This window comes from Nicotiana tabacum, chromosome 6, assembly GCF_000715075.1.
Source record: "Nicotiana tabacum cultivar K326 chromosome 6, ASM71507v2, whole genome shotgun sequence".
Taxonomy (NCBI): Eukaryota; Viridiplantae; Streptophyta; class Magnoliopsida; order Solanales; family Solanaceae; genus Nicotiana; species Nicotiana tabacum.
The window spans coordinates 28,664,872-28,680,316 of NC_134085.1; the positions used below are offsets into that span (position 1 = coordinate 28,664,872).

The window sequence follows — 15,445 nt, forward strand, 5'->3', positions numbered from 1 at the left end:
CTTATAATCAGTTTCAAATATTTCCTCACAACATAGGCCATCGGCCTTACTCAGTCAAAAATCTCACAAGCCACTCGGGCAATAGTAAAACATGATTCTCAGCCCAAAATATCATTTAAAAGATCATTTAAGTGTTAAAACATAGTAAACATGGCTGAGTATGAAAACAATGAAATATATCACGACTGAGTTCAAGAATAAAATCAAAACAATGAGGAAATATCAATAAAATTCCCGAAGGGTTCAAATAGTTGGCATGAGGCCCAAATATGGCATTCAGCCCAAATAATGATGATATCAAATAGATTTCAGTCAAATACGCGGTAAAATAGTCATTCGGGACGGACTAAGTCATAGTCCCCAATAGTGCACGACCCCACGCTCGTCATTTAGTGTGTGTGTCACCTCAATATAGCACAACAATATGCAATCCGGGGTTTCATACCCTTAGGACATCATTTACCATCATTACTCACCTCAATCCGGTCAAATCTCTAGCCCGCGGTGCCTTTGCCCCTTGAATCGGCCTCCACTCGCATAGAATCTATCCAAAATCAGAATCACGACGTCAAAATATGCTAAGGGAACGAAACCCAAGTGAAAATAATCAATTTATAGCATAAATCCCGAAATTGCCAAAACTCGACCCTTAGGCCCACATCTCAGAATTCGATAAAATTCACATAAACGGATTCATCATCTTCCCATGAGTTCATACATATAAAAAGTACCAAAATCTGACCACAGTAGGTCCCTCAAATCCTCAATTCTAGGTCTCCAATACCAAGCCCTAGTTTTCCCAATTTTAACCATTAAATTTCATTAATTATAGCTCTAATCCGTGAAATAATACCATAGGGACGAGTTTTAGGTCCAAAATCCTTACCTCAATGAAGTTCCCTTGAAATCCTTCTTCAAAATCGTCCAAAAAGCTCCCAAGCCGACTAAGAAATGGTGAAATACCTCAAAAATCACGAAGGAAAAAATTTATACCGTCTCACCCAGGCATTTTCGCATCTGCGGCCAAATTCCCGCTTTTGCGGAACCGCATTTGCGATCCAAGAGCCGTTGTGCGGTTTACTAACTGCTTCTGTGATTTCTGTCTCCTCACCTTCTTCCGCTTTTGCGTCCTTCCTTCTATCATTTGCGGCATCGCACCTGCGGTCCCTAATCCGCAGGTGCGGAAATACCAGAAGTAGAAAATCTGCAGCTTCTTCAAAAATTCCAAACTCTCCGTCAACCTTCTGAAATCACCCCAAGGCCTCCGGGACCTCAATCAAAAGCACAAACATAACCCATAATGTTATTCAAACTTATACCAATCTTCAAAACACCTCAAACAACATCGAATCAACCAAAACACATCGGATTCAAGCCTAAGTTTCCAAAATCTTCCAAATTCCGCTTTTGATCAAAAACCCAACCAAACCACATCCAAATGACCTGAAATTTTGCAAACACATCCCAAATTACACCACAGAACTACTGCAACTCTTGGAATTCCATTCCAACCCCTATATCAAAATCTCACCTACCAACCGGAAATCGCCAAAATATCAACTTCGCCAATTCAAGCCTAAATCTACTTCGAACCTCCAAAACTCATTCTGAGTACTCTCCTAAGTCTAAAATCACCTCCCGAAGCTATCCGGGCCATCGGAACTCATATCCGAGCCCTCTAATCCATAAGTCAACATCTGGTTGACTTTTTCAACTTAAGCTTCCTCAAAAGAAACTAAGTGTCTCAAACCTTACCAAATCCTTTTCAAACCAGAGCCAACCAACCCGATCATATATAGAACCGATAGACAAAGCAATAAGAAGCAGAAATGAGAGAAATGGAGCAACAACTCATGAGACGACTGGCTAGGTCGTCACATGCGTACCTGTTGTTTTGATTGATTCTTTTCTTGTTTGTTTGCATAGGGTTCATCAAGAGTCATACCTGACCATAAGGCAATGGACTTAATTTGTTCTTTTGGATTTTTCTCTGTATTGCTCAGTAAAGGACCTTGAATTGCCAATTGGCTTAACTGAATTTCAAGATTTTTTAGAGCTGAATTTTGACTTTCCATTTTTTCATCAGTAACCTTAATGTACTTGTACAAAAGGTCATCAATACTTGGATGGCCTTATTGAGGCCTTTGCTGATATGGAGTTGCTTGCTGATAAGGCCTAAAATTTTGTTGTCCACGATTTTGATTTTGATATCCGGGTGGACTCTGTACCTGTTGCTTTTGGTAGTTTTGAGAGTTTTCAGCACCACTTGCATTGCTCCATTGAAACCTTGGATGTTTTTGTGCTAATAGACTTCCAAAAGGATATGACTTGTATCCGATGACATTGAAATGTTCATCATTTTTTATTGGTTGCTTAACATTCGTGGTTTAGATGGTTTCCTCCACACAAGTCACAAGCCTTAGACTGGCTTGGTTGTTGTGTATTTACCTGAAAAAAGATTCAAATCCAAATGCCAAAGAAACAATCTGTTGTGTTAGTGTATCTAAAGCATCCACCTGATTTATTGTAGCAGCTTTCTTAATGATTATACGCTTAGATGGACACTGTATGGTATTTTCAAAAATTTCATTAAGCAATTACAATGCTTCTCTGTGGTTTTTCCCATTATGGAACCTCCTGCAGCTGCATCTATTACATTTCTAGAAGAAGGTTTTAACCCATGATAAAAAATGTAAAACTGCATATGTTCATGAATGTCATGGTGTGGACATTTCCTTAACATTGTTTTCAATCTTTCCCAAGCTTGATAAACTGACTCAGTGTCAGTCTGCAAGAAGTTAGATATATCCTGTCTTAACTTTGCTGTTTTAGCAGGGGAAAAATAATTATTTAAAAATTTCTGAGTCATTTGATCCCATGTGGTAATAGACCCTTACGGCAAACTTCGTAACCAAGTTTTGGCCTCTCCTTTTAAAGAAAAAGGAAATAGCCTTAACTTAATTGTTTCAGGAGGTACTCCATTATACTTTGCAGTTTCAACCAATTCTAAAAAGTCAATTAAATGACTATGTGGATCTTCACTTAGATCACCAGTGAAAATGCAAGATTGTTGAATTGTTTGAATCAGGCATGTCCTGATTTCAAAGTTATTGGCTGCTACTGGAGGTTTCCTGACACTAGATTCACAGTTAAAGCAATCGGGTCTAGCATAATCTCTTAGGATTCTGTTTGCTGGTCTTGGCACCACTTCATCAAATTGCTCCTCTATATGAGCTAGTGATGGAATTTGTAGTGGATTGTTATCATCTTCTAATTGGTGCTCCATTCTGTTACAAGTTATGTTTTGAGATGATATTTGTCCTTTCCTGCACAATCGCAAAGGCTTTTCAATTTCAAGATCGTAATTAGCCAACTCTTTTGTAGAAGAGCGGGTCAGAAACTATCTGAAATTAAAGTAAAATAAAGACAGTCCCTTAAATAGTAATAGATAAGTTTTAAAAATGAATAAAAAAATAGTACGGTAATATTATAGTTAACTAAAACAATAAATTGTAACTAACCATCAAAAGAAATAATATAATACTAATTATATTATATGAAAAAAAATTCAATAATAAATCAAGTATGCTAAAGGATTAAAGTACTATCACTTAAAAAAAGTTGAATAAAACATTATTTTATAAAAATATAATAAAAGTAATAGTTATAATAATAGTAATATAGAATAGTACAAAGGATACTTTTAGGACTAGAATAGTAAAAACAAGTACTTACAATTATAATAATAATAAAAAAATAATAAAATATACTTTAAAAATGACAAATACAAAAATAACGAGATTGTGAATCACAAAATTAATATATTATACTATTATTTAGATGTTAGTACTAACAATAATAATATAATAATAAAATACAAAACAAAGTAGGTTGAAGTACTAACTATGAAGGATTTTTTTTTATATGCTTTTTTACAATATTATATAGAATTGCTCCTAATAATAGTAACAATTATGATAGTAGTATGTAGGAGATAACATTTTGAAGGAAAAATTAACAATAATAATAAATTCTCAAATTAGTAATAAAATATTGAATCTGAAGTAGATGTGTGTCAATTCCTGGCAACAGCGCCAAAAATTTGACGAAGCTTGTGTGTATAGGATCTTCTGCTCGTACTCTGTCAAATTCTAGTATAGTTTATGATATCGTCCCACAGAGATTGGACAATCTAAGCTACAGACTTGTAATATTTTGACTACTATTAGAGATAACCAAATTGATGAAAGGTGTGTTTGGAATTATAAATTAAGATAAATTTCTTCCGAAAAGTTTATATTTAAAAAGAGTTGGGAATCGTTGAATTCACTTGATATATCATTACAATAAAATCTCAGTTTCATACGTATTTCTCTAAAGAATAATTGCTTATTGCTAATACAATTATATTTTTACACTAAGAAATAAATAAATAATTAACACTCCGTGAGGTTATGTCAATTAATTGATTTAAAGCTAGTGACGATTAAACTGAAATATCTTGCCTAAATTGTGTTCAAGCATAGTAAAAACTTCGTGAGAATATTTTTACTAGAAAATCAATAATCTTGCCTTCAATAATTTCTCCGTGAGAATTAAAACTGAGGAAAGCAAGATTACAGACTTGAAACAACAATCTTACTAAAAATTACTTTGACTCTAATATTATGTGCTCAAGTGTAGTAAAAACTTCGTGAGAATATTTTTACTAGAAAATTAATAATCTTGCCTTCAACAATTCCTCAGAATTAAAACTGAGGAAAGCAAGATTACAGACTTGAAATAATAATCTTACCAAAAATTGTTTTCACTCTAATATTCTATTCATCAGTTATTATATATTAATTTTGCTCCGTGAGAATTACAAAATTAATATAAGAATAACTTAGATATAAAATATGTAGATGCGATAATAATGATTAAAAAATCATCATTCTAGCACAATATGAAATGTAAATAGAGTTTTAGGCCAAGAATGTATTGAACCTGAGATAGTATTATAATTATATCAAGCTTCATCAACTATCCCAACAAAAAGAAATTACTCCATTATGAAGTAAGAAAAGCTAAAAAATACTTTCAAAAGACTAAGAATATCTTTACCACAAAGAGAAAGACTAGAGGAAGAGACTAAGATTACTCTTCTCTTTCTCTTTAGAAACTTAGAAAAAACTAGATAGAAAATTGGATACAAAGTAGGATGCCCTTTCTTCCACAAATATATGCCTATTTATAGGAAAATTTCTCCAAGACCTTGGTGAGAATTTGCAAGATAATATCAATGTATCATATGGCATTGATGAGAAATGTCACGACCCAAAACTCATCAAAGGTCGTGATGGCGCCAGACACCTCGGTCAGGCAAGCCAACATTGAGTAATTAATTAAACTCTCATTTTAATATTTTTAGGAACCATAATTTCCTTAAATTTAACTAGTAAAAAGGTAATCATCAGTGAATAAATAATAATGTTTACAACTTTTAAAATACTGACTACTTCCATAGACATCCCAGAACTCGGTGTCATAAGTGCATGAGCATTTACTAGGGAATGAAATAAAATACAGTAACTGTCTGGAATACAAGTGGACAGAAATAAAAATACAGTACAATACTCTGAAGGAGACTTTGCTGGCTACGGTCATCTCAATAAATGCAACTCACCTAAGTCTCTGTATCAACCATGTCGCTATGCCACTAGCCACACATAAACTTGTGCAACAAAAATGCACAGCAAGTGTAGTATGAGTACGAAAATAACGTGTACCCAATAAGTATCCCGTCTAATCTCGAAGAAGTAGAGACGAGAGGTCGACTTCGACACTTACTAGTGGTCCAATAGTAATATATTATTAATAAGATTAATCAGGGATTTACTAAAAACGGTAGTAAATTCAAATAAGTCACGATACATGTAAACGTTTATTTTTATTTTAAAAGTCTCCGAATTCATAATCTATTAATTATCAATTTATCTCAAGTCAGGGAGAGCAAATATCAATTTCTATAAATCTCAAGGCAAGCAATACAAGCATGCACAAATCATGCCGAGGACGTACAGCCCGATCCAACAATATTTAAACTGTGCACTGCTAGAGGGTCGAATGGCGCGAACTATAGATGCATCCATTTAATCTACCGAGGCGTTAGGCCCATTCCACAATAGATAAAACATTCAAACAGTCAAATCAATAATTCATCAATGAGCAAATATTCAGGAAATAACAAGTTTCTCTGTTAAAAGTCAAGAAATGATATCTATCCTTTTAGAAATTCATTCACACGTTCGATATGTTTTAACCATTTTTTAAGTTCGTCAACAAGGTTGCAAGTATCACAAGTAAGCATGGTTTTGCGCCCTAAACTACCCGAACTTAAGCATAATAGTAGCTACGCATGGACTCTCGTCACTTCGTGCATACGTAGCCCCCACAAATAGGAGCACATAACAAATTAACTCACCTATGGGGACAATTCCCTCTTACAAGGTTAGAAAGGAGACTCACTTCGCTTCGAAGTCCAATAACCGGCTTCTAAGCCCCTTCTGACGACTCAAACTGATGCCCCAATGCTCCAAATCTAGCCAAATAACGGGCAAACTAATGAAAATACACCCTAATACTCATAACAATTCAATTTATATAAAATCCCAACTCCGCTCGAAAACTTGACAAAATTGCCCTCGGGCCCACGTTCCCAGATTTCGAATTTTTTCGAAGATAAATTTCACCCACAACCTCACGAACTCAAATATATAATTGGCTCTCAATTTCATGTCCAAAATCGTGGTCAAAATCCAAGAATACAAAATTCCTAGGTTTTCTTCAAAATCCCAAAATTTCTACTAATTTACATGATTTTTCATGTTAAAATCTAGATATAATCCAAGTAATTAACTCGCAATAGGTGGGAATCACTTACCTTGATATGGATGATCAAAATGGAGCTCCAAAACCACTCAAAGGTCGACTCCCATGGAGGAAATGAGATGAAATGAGCCAAACCCATTTCTTAACACTTATACACTGCCCAGATGACTCTTCTTCACGTTCGCGAGGCCCCCGTCGCGTTCGCGAAGAAGAAAATTCCCAAAACCATCTTTCCAAACTCTTCTCAGATAGCCTCTAGTATAATGGCTATAACTTTTTGTACAAAACTCCAAATGACAAATGATTTCACTTATTGAAAACTAGACACCAATATCTACAACTTTTGTGCTTTGGTCATCTCCCAATTCCTTATATATTTCGAGATATAAGCCTCTAAAATCAGCCCTGTGCAACACAAATTTCTTCTTCATCTTTCTGGACAGCCAATAGTGTACTAGCCATAACTTTTGGTACACAAATCCAAATGCTAAATAGTTTACTTTTCTGAAAACTAGACACAAAGGGTTACAACTTTTATTTTGGATCATCTCCAAATTCCTTATAGATTGTGATATATGAGCCTCTGAAGTCAGACCTGCGCAACAGAAATTTTCTTTTTTCGCGAACGCGAAAACATCTTTGCGAACGTGAAGGACAAAATCCCTGAAGCCCAAACCTTCTTCGCGAACGCGAAGAACAACACCAGACACCAGTAACATCTATAGCAAAACAGCCCAAAATGATCCGAAACCACCCAGAAACACACCTGAGGCCCCCGGGACCCCATCCAATCACACCAACCAGTCCCATAACATGACACAGACCTGCTCGAGGCCTCAAATCACATCAAACAACATCGAAATCATGAATCATACTCCAATTCAGGCTTCATGAACTTTAGAATTTCAAAATTATACATTCGATGTCGAAACATATCAAATCACGTCCGATTGACCTCAAATTTTGCACACAAGTCATATTTAACATTACAGACCTACTCCAACTTCCGGAATTGGATTTCGACCGCGATATCAAAAATTCCACTTGCGGTCAAACTCCTCAAAAACCTTAAATTTCTATCTTTAGCCAAATGACTCCAAAATAACCCACGGACTTCCGAATTCACTTCTGATCGCGCTCCCAACACCAGAATCACCATACGGAGTTATTCTCAGACTTGGAATCCCAAACAGACATTGATAACACCCAAATTCACATTAATCCAAACTTATGAAATTCTTCCAAAAGTGCTAACTTCCACAATAAGTGCCAAAACGTTCTCGGATCTTCCAAAACCCGATCTGGGCATACTTCCAAGACCGAAATCATCATACGAACTTGCTGGATCCTTTGAATCCCAATTCCTAGGTCGTTTACTCAAAAATCCAATCTTAGTCAAAACTTAAAGCTTTCGAAATGAGAATTCTCTTTTCAATTCAACTCCGAACTTCCCGAAATTCAATTCCGACCATGCGTACAAGTCATAATACCTAAAGTGAAGCTGCTCACGGCCTCAAACTGCCGAACGACATGCTACAGCCCAAAAATGACCGGTCGGGTCATTACGTTCTCTCCCACTTAAACATACGTTCGTCCTCGAACGTGCTGAGAACTGCGCTAGAGTTGTTCGAAGTCACTGTTTAACACCTCGAGCACCTACCCATTCTACCACAACTCAGTTGCGCACCTTAGCTTGATCAATCTGAAGATATTTTTTTTCACTTAAGCAAATAAGCCTTAGAGCCCAATTCCAACATCTGGAATTTTCTGTCAGGCCTGATTCCAACATACGAACAATGTACCAATCACTACATGATGTACCAGAACACGACTGCATACCTTTGTTGAATTCACACCTTGCACCGCTTTATTCACAGGACCACCATAACATTCTCTAAGCATAATAGTCGATATTCCACGAATCGTATGCTCTCATTGCACCTCATGACCTACATAGGTCTTGCACTAACTCTTACAATACCGCCACGATGAAGGAGACGTGTAGAAATTCATAACCAACTGCCGAATCAACAAATCATTGGGTCTATACTCCTGACAAGAACCATCACCTCATTCTGAACCAAGTAATGGTCTTTGCTCCTTAATATACTTCATATAATCAGGTTGCACTAATCCTAAATCTAATGATCTCGTCTCACCTAGTACGAACTGCTCAGGCAATAAGCCACCCTAGACACGACCAAAAAGTCTCACATGATGCCACAATGTGCCAATAGGCTACAGACTTAAATGTGACACATAAGGAAAACGAATTCTGCAAGGGACTACTCAACTCACGCAACTAATATGAGCTTTTCTCAAAAAATGGGAAACAAAACACATAAAACAGATATAAGGAACTGTACCCAAGATCACACTATTGCGGCCCGCAACCCGATCCAAACAACATACCTATGGCGGTGTGCCACCCGATCCACACATAAATTCACATAAGGATATACACAACGAGCTAGATTGCTCATTACAACAAAATATCGGTCACAAGCACGCTAAGTGCATAATACCGTCCCTAAGGAGACATATAGCGCCATAAGCTACAAAACTCAAGCACAACTGAGGTGCGATATACGATCTGAATCTCAAGAGCCATCTTGCTCATATAACATCATCTCTATGTAGAAACTCAACACATAAAAAATTCATCAAGCCGTCTTGCAGCTCATACGGCACAATAATATTACATGAAATAGCCATTGATGAAACAACATCCAACGTCCGAATACTCATCCACGAGGAGCGCTATGCTGAAATGAACACATCGAGCCTGATATAGAGCCCATATTCATATTTTAATCCATTCACAAACCTCAAGCCATTTTTGATCGTACCGAACTAGGTCAATAATATTTCCTGGGTCCATAATGACCCACTTTTTCCCATAACACACTAGAACAATCATCATGACCGAAGCAATCCTCCACATCCACAACCCAATAAACCGAGTGCCCTCCTGGCATAAATTCTCATATCAATAATAACACCACAATCTTAATACTTGGTTTAAATACTCAATCAATCAAGTGACTACATGCCACACTTATACAATCTTCCCGTGAGACATGCTCCCATGACTTTCCACCAGATAACAAGTTTGCACATCCACACCACTAACGTTGTAGAGAAAATCAAGAATCCACAACCAGGATGCAGAGCCTTTTTCACAAAACACCGATCTCAGGTGACGCTGAAGACAATACCAACTTACTTTAAACTCCCAAGCTCCTTTCTTGCTCATCCAAGCTCGTGACATCCTTATCAACACCGAACCGCAACCTTGATTCTCACTTTCGAATCTCATACTACTCACTGCACCTAACACGCCGATTTGCGATAGTGCAAGATTTTCATCATAACTCCTGAATCAGTAATAGGTCAATACTTCATCATATAGAAACTTCCACTTACTAATTTCAGGAGAACCATAGCAACACGTGAGTGAATCCTCGTAACTGTAGGTCATGAAAATCTTCAAGTAGCAGTATAAACCACCACACCCCTTCCGGGATCCGCCTACACATAATAAGACATAATACATGAATACTCCCAAATAAAACCAATTATGGCGGTCGTCAAGTCTCGCACGTACTGCCAGAATCACATGCATAATCTAATCCTGCTGGAGGAACTGATCACTACCACCAATATGCCAATTCATTTATGGCTAGCCAATCTAACCTCTTCTAATTTATCCTTGATTGCCTTAGAAATAATAATAACTCCTCAACATATAACACACTCCATCCGCACTCATCCAGAGTGACCTTGTAACACGAGACCATGCTATTTTAAATCCCACTAACCATTTTATACCTCCTTTGTGCTCACATTCGCATTCTTAACTGGTACATCCATTTTTCACTCTTTCAAAATCAAAACACTCTTGGGCGATTTTTCAAAGACAACGCTTCTTCCAAATCGATTGTAAGTCAATTTTAACTCATTTTCTTCAATCATTAACATCTTTTCACATGATATCAACTCAAAATTAATGATTTTCATGGGGAAAATTGGGTGTTTTGGGTAGAACCTAGGTTTTTCAAAAATTGGGGATTTGGACCTCGATTTGAAGTCTGATTTTAAAACAAATTATATATTTGGATTCGTGGTGAATAGGTAATCAGGTTTTGGTTTGAACCTCGGGTTTTGGCCATGTGGGCTCGGGGGCGATTTTTGACTTTTTGGGTAAAACTTTGGAAAACTCATTTTTATGCATTAGAATTTATTCATTTAGCATTTATTGATGTAATTAAGTAACTTGTGGCTAGATACGAGCAAATTGGTGGTGGAATCAAGAGGTAAAGCGATAGTAGAGGCTTGAATTATGTTCATAGCATCGAGGTAAGTGTTTGGTCTAACCTTAGCTTGAGGGATTAGGAGTCGAGTCCTATTTGCTATGTGGTATTTGTCGAGTACGATGTATAGGCATGGTGACGAATATCTATACGTTGGTGTCAAGCATGCCCGTGAGTCTTATATTGTGATTATTATGGCTTCATTGTATTATTCATGCCTTGATGATGATTTCTATTGTTGGGAAAAGTTTGTGGAAGTATTATAACATTTGAATATTGAGGAGCGTTGGCTCAAGTTGTACAACGAGATGTGAAAGTATAAGTAGAAATTGAACCTTTTAGAGCATTGGCTCAAAGTTGTGAAGTGAGTTGTGAAGTAAAAGTGAATAAGAGAAGAGAATAATTATATTATCTCTCTTGCCGGGAATTTGTTGTTTTGATGTTATCTCCCTAGTTGGGATGTTGATACTTCTTTTGATGATTATTCCCTTGCGGGGACTTGATTGTTGAACTATTGTTCCCTTGCCAGGATTCTTATTGTCATTTCATTTATTCCCTTGCCCTATTGTTTGTGATTGTTGTTTGGGTGAGGAATAGTGTAAAGCACGAAGGATTATGCCATGTATGATTTGTGAGGAAAGAGTGTAAAGCACGAAGGGTGATGTCGTGCCGCACGATGTACCATTCTGTGCCTATTATATTGATTTTATGGTGAGGATGAGAGTAAAAGCATGAAGGGTGATGTCATGCAGTTTATGTTGATTCTTATGGTGAGGATGAGAGTAAAAGCATGAAAGGTGATGTCGTGCACTTGTCCTTGATTTTCCTGATTCTTGATGATAATCGAGATATGTTGTCCTTTATGTTTACTTACTGATTTTTTGTTGTTACTTGATTTTATTTTGATGTTGTAGATTCCCTTACCCTATTTGCTTTGTGATTTGTTGTTTGGGTGAGGAAGAGTGTAAAGCACGAAGGGTGATGCCGTGCATTGTTTTGGTGAGAGAGTGTTAAAGCACGAAGGGTGATGTCGTGCACTTATCTTTGATTTCCTGATTTTTTGTTGATAACTGAGTCACGATTTCTCTATATTTAATTGTTGGTTTCATGTTGATACTTGTTGTACCCCGCAGCATGATTTCCCCTTCCTATTTTCAATTGAACTGTGGTGATCCTCATATTTATTTGTTGTTCTTCTATTATTATTCGATGTTTCCCCGCAGCATGTTACCCCTCTTATACTTGACCGTATATTAATGTTCTTCTCTTCTGCTGTATATAGTTGAATTGCAAAGGTTTATTTGGTAGTCTGGTCCTAGCCTCATCACTACTTCGCCGAGGTTAGGCTAGGCACTTGCCAACATATGGGATCGGTTGTGCTAATACTACACTCTGCACTATGTGCAGATCCCGTAGAAGCAGCATTTGGACCGTAGGTTGGGTGGCGGCCTTCAGTCCACGCGGAGATCCATGGTAGACTTGCAGGCATCCGCAGGCCCTGTCGTCTCCCTCTATCCCTTTATTCCTGTTTCATTTCCTTAAATCCAGAAACAGTGTATTGTTTATTTTCAGACTTTGTATGTAGCATTCTTAGATCGTCTGTGGTACTGTGACACCAGTTCTGGGTGGTCGAGGTACAAACAGTTGTATTAGCTATATATATATATATATATTCAGATGACTTACTACATTTCTTCTGCTTATTCTAATTTTCCGTTGTCCACATGCTTTGGCTTTATACTTGTTAAAGAGTATAAAATGGATAAAGAAGTAATTTGTTCAATTAATTGTTTGCCTAGCTCACATTAGTAGGCGCCATCACGACCTCGAGGGTGGGAAATCCGGGGCGTGACAAGTTGGTATCAGATCTCTAGGTTATATGGGTCTCACGGTTCACAAACAAGCTTAGTAGAGTCTGAGGGATCGGTACGGAGACATCTGTATTTACCCCCCAGAGGCTACAGAGTTAGGAAATGTTTCACTTCTATTCTTCTCTATCGTGCAGTTTTTGTTCTCTCACTGTTAAATTGAAACCTCTACTCTTGTCCTTTCGTGAATGGCGAGGTCACATACCGCTTCTTTAGCAAAATAGCAGCTCAGACCGGTTATGGAGCAGTTATGCCTGCTGATGCTTTGTGGAGGTTGGACAGGTTCACTAAGCTCTTCACTACTACTTTCAGCGGGGCATCTTCTGAGGATCCTCGGGATTATCTAGACAGTTGTCATGAGGTTCTCAGGAACATGGGGATAGTGGCATGGGGTCGACTTTGCTACTTTTCATTTGTCTAGATCCGCCAAGACTTGTTGGAGAGATTATTGTTTGGCTAGACCAGTTGGGTTACCAGCTTCGACTAAGGAGCAGTTTACTTAGCTATTTCTGGAGAAGTTTCTCCCCATCACTCATAGAGAATTGTAGGCAGTTTGAGCATCTCCATCGGGGTTCTATGACTATTACTCAGTATGAGACCAGATTCATCGACTTGGCCCGTCATGCTCTTATCATACTTCCCACTGAGAGAGAGTGAGGAGGTTTATTGAGGGACTCGTTCATCCCGCTCAGCCAGCTAGAGGTGGAGGTAGAGGTAGAGGTATTATAGGTGGAGGTAGAGGTATTAGAGGTGTAGGTACAAGTACTGTTCTAGTTTGTAGAAGAGATGCTTTAGTGTTATTTGATCCAGGATCTACATACTCCTATGTGTCATCCTATTTTGCACTGTATCTGGTCATGCCCAGTGATTCTTTGAGTGCTCATGTTTGTGTATACACCGGTGGGTGATTTTATTGTGGTAGATCAAGTCCATTGTTCATGTATAGTTGTGATTGGGGGTCTTGAGACTCGTGTAGATTTGCTTTTTCTGGACATGGTCGATTTCGATGTCATATTGGGGATGGACTGGTTATCACCTTATTATGCCATCTTGGACTGTCATGCCAAGACTGTGACCTTAGCCTTAAGGGTTTACCTCGTTTAGAGTGGAGAGGGACTCCTGGTCATTCTACCTATAGTGTTATCTCTTATATGAAGGCTCGGCGTATGGTCGAGAAGGGGTGTTTGGCCTATTTGGCCTATGTTCGTAATTCTAGTGCTGAGGTTCCCCCGATTGATTATGTGCCCGTTATTCGTGAGTTTCCTAAGGCATTTCCTTCAGACCTGTCGGGTATGCCGCCCTATAGGGATATTGATTTCTGCATTGATTTGGCTCCGGGCACTCAGCCCATTTCTATCCCGCCATATCGTATGGCCCTGCCTGAGTTGAAAGAGTTGAAGGAGCAGTTGCAAGACTTGCTTGAGAAGGGTTTCATTAGGCTGAGTGTTTCGCCTTGGGGTGCGCCAGTGTTGTTCATTAAGAAGAAGGACGGATCGATGAGAATATGTATTGATTATCGGCAGTTGAACAAGGTTACAATCAAGAATAAGTATCCATTGCGGAGGATTGATGATTTGTTTGATCAGCTTCAGGGTGCCAAGGTCTTCTCGAAGATTGATTTGAGATCTGGCTACCATCAGTTGAGGATTAGGGCATCCGATGTCCCTAAGACAGCTTTCCACACTCGGTACAGGCATTATGAGTTCTTGGTGATGTCATTCAAGTTGACAAATGACCCAGCAGCTTTTATGAATTTGATGAATCGAGTGTTCAGACCTTACTTCGATTCGTTCTTGATAGTCTTCATTATGATATTTTGATCTAATCCGTAGCCAGGAGGAGCACGAGCAGCATCTTAGAGTGGTTCTTCAGACTTTGAGGGATAGTTAGTTGTATGTTATGTTTTCGAAGTGTGAGTTCTGACTGAGTTCAGTTGCATTCCTGGGTCGTGTTGTATCAGTAGAGGGTATTCAGGTTTATCCTAAGAAGATTGAGACAGTCAAGAACTGGCCTAGACCAGCATCAGCTACAGAGATCTGGTGTTTCTTGGGATTGGTAGGCTACTATCATCGGTTTGTGGAGGGGTTTTCGTCTACTGCAGCCCCGATGACCAGGTTGACCCAGAAGAGTGCCCAGTTTAGATGGTCAGATGAGTGTGAGGCAAGCTTTAAAAAACTCAAGACAGCTCTAACTACGGCATCGGTGTTGGTTTTGCCCACAGGTTCAGGGCTTTATACGGTTTATTGTGATGCATCTCGTATTGGACTAGGTGCGGTGCTGATGTAGGATGGCAAGGTCATTGTCTATGCTTCACGGCAGTTGAATATCCATGAGAAGAACTATTCGGTTCATGATTTGGAGTTAGAAGCCATCATTCACGCGTTGAAGATTTGG

At 38.2% G+C, this 15,445-nt stretch overlaps 1 non-coding gene across 1 annotated transcript; it reads left to right on the plus strand.

The window, feature by feature from the left end:
* Positions 1-2,714: 2,714 nt before the first annotated feature.
* Positions 2,715-2,821, plus strand: LOC142182373 (small nucleolar RNA R71). Its single transcript, XR_012711209.1, has one exon. It is a non-coding gene; the product is annotated as a small nucleolar RNA R71 (small nucleolar RNA).
* Positions 2,822-15,445: the final 12,624 nt, after the last annotated feature.